The sequence below is a fragment of the Eriocheir sinensis genome, chromosome 13 (assembly GCF_024679095.1).
Source record: "Eriocheir sinensis breed Jianghai 21 chromosome 13, ASM2467909v1, whole genome shotgun sequence".
NCBI lineage: Eukaryota > Metazoa > Arthropoda > Malacostraca > Decapoda > Varunidae > Eriocheir > Eriocheir sinensis.
The window spans coordinates 21,985,666-21,989,948 of record NC_066521.1 but is presented as its reverse complement, the minus strand read 5'-3'; positions in this window follow the sequence as shown (position 1 = coordinate 21,989,948).

Here is a 4,283-nt window from a genome sequence, read left to right as displayed (position 1 = left end):
AGAATAGGTAGATAGATAGATTAACACACACTCACGCACACACATACACTCTCTCCCTCTCTCTTACACACACACGCTCACCGACGCACCACATCTGTCCTCTGTCTGTCTGTCCGGCGCCCATAGACAGATAGATAGATACAATAGATAGATAGATAGACAAATACACACGCACACACTCTCTCCCTCCCTTTCCCTCTCTTACACACACACCGACGCACCACATCCGTCCTCTGTCTGTCTGCCCGGCGCCCACCAGACTTATGAGAGGCGTGATTTCAATACCATTTGCATTTGAATCCTTTCCTCGCCCAGAGCCAGCGGGGCCGTGCCAGCTGCCGGGCGTTCACATCCACCTCACATGATTCATAAAGTGCTCAGGACCTCGCTTAGGGTCGTACGAGGTCGGCCAGCGGAACACCCAAAGACGTAGCGAGCGGTCCCATAGAATCTGTCGCCGTTAGTCTTGTGTGGAACGTCGACTTGGTGTGTTTTGGTTATGAGAGAATGCTGTTTGTGTATCTATGTGAAGAGATGTTTGTGAATGTTTATATGGAAGGATGTTTATGGAAATGAATGATTAAGAATGTTTGTGTTGTAGATGTTTATACTTGGTTTCTTCGATTTTATTTCCTTTTCACGTCATATTGTTTTCCTGTTCCATTTTACGCAGAATTACTTATTAACATCAAGGCCGTGATTAACATAACTTTATTTTGCTTCATGACGCTACTCTCTTCCATATTATTTTCGTCGCCTTCTTTCATCACCACTCCTTCGCATACTCACCTACTTCATATTACAGTCCTTCAATAGGTTTCTCTCGCCTTTTATCGCTTCATAACTGTTTCACCCTCCAAGTCATGATTCACTGAAGTTCCTCTGTTTCAATGTATTTAGAATTTGCGTCTTTGTCTTTATTTCTTATGTGTGTGTGTGTGTGTGTGTGTGTGTGTGTGTGTGTGTGTGTGTGTGTGTGTGTTGTACTTCCTATCCGTTTCCTTTTCATTCTTTTATTTTCTGTTTCCTCTTATGCTCTTATTTTCTCTTTCATCACTTCATTGTTCTTTCATCTCCTTTTCGCTTGCTGTATCCTCCTCCTCCTCCTCCCCCCATTCGTTTCTGTTCTTTATCCTTCTCTTCGTTTTCCTTTATCTCCCGTTCGTCTTTTGTTTCATTTATCTTCCTCTCGCTTTCATGCATCTCTTCTTGCCTTTTCTTTCATTTCGTTTGGTTCTATTTTCTCTTCTCTATTATTTCTCCTTTACCTTTTAATCGTCTTCTTTCTCTCTCCTGTGTGCCTTCTTTCGCCCCTCTTTCATTCTTCTTTATTCCTCTTCCGCCTTTCGTTTGCTCTCTTTTTGTCTTGTTTCTCTTTCATGTTCTGTTCATCTATGTTTCTTTTTTCTTCTACCTGTTCTTCTTCTTCTTTCGTCTCTTTCCACTCTCTGGTTTCTTTTTTTTTTTTCATTCGTAGCTTTCCCGTTTATCTCTTCGTCCTTCTATTTTTTTTATTTCTGCTTTTCTTTTTTTCTTTTTATTGTTTTCCTTCTTATTTAGCTTTTTCCTTTATCTCCTCTTCACTTTCTTGCATTCCTTGTTCATATCTCTTATCCATCTTCATTTCATTTATTGTTCAACTTCTATTTTGCTTCTTTTCCTGTTTTTTTCCACCTTATTTTTATTTATTTTTATCTCCTCTTCACTGTCTTGCATTCCTCCTTGTTCATATCTCTCATCCTCTCTTCATTTCATCTGTCCACCTTCTTTCACCTTCCTTTCCCTTCCATTGCCCTGTTCAGCTTCCTTTCGGCCATTCCCACACGAGGTATATATACTTCACCCCGGCCATTCACTCGCCTCAGCTCGCACGCCAAGGCAGGACAGTTATAGGGACGTCCAAGCAGCTCCTCTTCCCTTTCTGCCTCGCCCCAACAGGATCTGAGGTGGAGGGAGTCTTTTCAGGGTCTGGCTATTGAGTTCCCGCGGGTTGTCTTAAGGTTTCGGCGGCTGTTATTCCCTTACGAGGTCACCAGGCGTTTGCAAAGGCTTGGATTCTTTAGCAGTTCGGGGTAACGTGTGTGAAGACTTGCCAATTGATGTTTTGTTTTATGGAGTGGATTTTCTTCACTGTCTGACGCTGTTGCTGCATTTTTTGTGTTTTAGAAGCGCTCTGAAAGGCTTGAATTCCTTGCTAGTTTGATACAGTGCTTTTAAACATGGATTCTACGTCTTATTTTAATTCATCTCGTTGTCTGACGCTGTAGTTGCATTGATTGTGTTTTAGAAGCGCTCTGAAAGGCTTGAATTCCTTGCTAGTTTGATACAGTGCTTTTAAATATGGATTCTAAGTCTTCTTCTAATGCATCTCGTATTATGGAGTGATTTTCTTTGCTGTCTGACGCTGTTGTTACGCTATTTGTGTTCTAGAGGCGTTCTGAAAGGCTTGAATCCCTTGCCAGTTTGATACAATGCTTTTAAATATGGATTTTACGACTTTTGTTCTTATCTTATGCATATTTGTTACGTGTGTGAGAAATAAGGCATACACACACACACACACACATATACACACACACACACACACACACACACACACACACACGCACACACATAGACAATTCGCTACCCCCCCCCCACACACACACACACACACGCAACCGCCACTCCCCCAAACCCCTCCCCACACAAGCCCCCCTCGCCCCCTCCACACCCACACACCCCATTACCCCTCCAAACAAAATGCGATTCACTCCAAAACTCGCGCCCATGAGTGTATCTGTATCACTTAATTCACACACACACACGCACGCACGCACGCCGAGTCCTCACAGGCCCTTACCATTATCTTGTTTACATTAGATAATCGCATTAGCTCGCCTGGGCATCATTAGAAGGGGAGAGGAGGAGGAGGAGGAGGAGGAGAGACACGCGCCAAGAGTAGGGGAGGAGCGAGGGGAGAGGAGGAAGAAATCGAAAGCCCCCTCACACTCCCCCACCAGTACCGGTTCGAATCCCATCCAAAGAGGTCTGAATATAGAAAGAGAGGGGAGAAAAAAAACGGGGTGGAAAAAGGGCCGGCCAAGAAATAGGCTACGTATATTTTTTCCCTTAAACCCGGTTATCTGAGAATCCGGGAGCCATTATGAGCTAACCTTGAAGAAGATGACACCATGAATACGTAATCCGGGACCGAGCGACAGTTTCCAGTTTCAAAAGAGATCTCGGGAGCTGCGAATAAACAGAGGCTGCATCCCGGGGCCTCAACAAAACTCCTACCATCAAGTACTGTCATGAATTACTAAGACGAGCGCCGACATTCCCGCTGCTCTTCGCTCGCTGCACCTTCCAGACCGCGCGGCCGTTCCCTTCCCTACCTCGCCTTCCTCCCCGAACTCACACAAGCTTCCACCTTCACGCCTCTCCCATCACCGATTTCCTAAGGCCGTAAAGGAGGTCAATCGCGTTCCAATGACTGTTTTCGTATCTTTATGGCACAGAAGAAGGATCAGACTACCAGAAGGGTCATCAAACTACCTCTGCAAATGCCCGACACTCCTACGAAAGCCTTGGCCCGTACTCTTTCACATAAACTATTTCCAGAGGCCGAAAATGAAAAAAATCGCGTTTTAATGAGTGTTTTTGTATCTTTATGGCACAGAAGAAGGATCGGACTACCAGAAGGGTCATCAAACTACCTCTGCAAATGCCCAGGACTCATACGAAAGCCCATCCCCATACTCTCAGATGCTTCCAGATCTCACTTCTACTATTTCCAGAGGCCGAAAAGGAGCTCAATCGCGTTCTAATGAGTGGTTTTGTAAGTTCAAGGCGCAGAAGAATGATCAGACTACCAGAAGGGTCATGAAACTGCCTCCGCAAATACCCCGGACTCCTACGAAAGCCCTGTCGAATGTGCGTGCTTGGGCGCTGGAAGGTTCATAAGAGTACGACAGCCCTGGACGTAACGCTCTGGAACGCTGCCGACGCTATCTGAGAACGGCTCCCTCGCCTGGCCACGCCCCCGCCCGCCTTCGTATTAGCTCCATTCAAACGGAATTACACGCAAACAATGATGCTGTTACGGACGATGTTAGATGTTTGTCTATTAAATATTGCGGAGGGAAGGCATCCGCTCCTCGTGTCAATGGAGGCGGGGCACTCCGGTAATTGAGATATGAATGTTTTATCCGTGACCGTGCCCTGAAGCCCCCGACCCCCCGACCCCCCAACCGCCCCGCTTCCCGCCTCGCCCTCCGCCACCACACGCGCGCCCGCCCCCT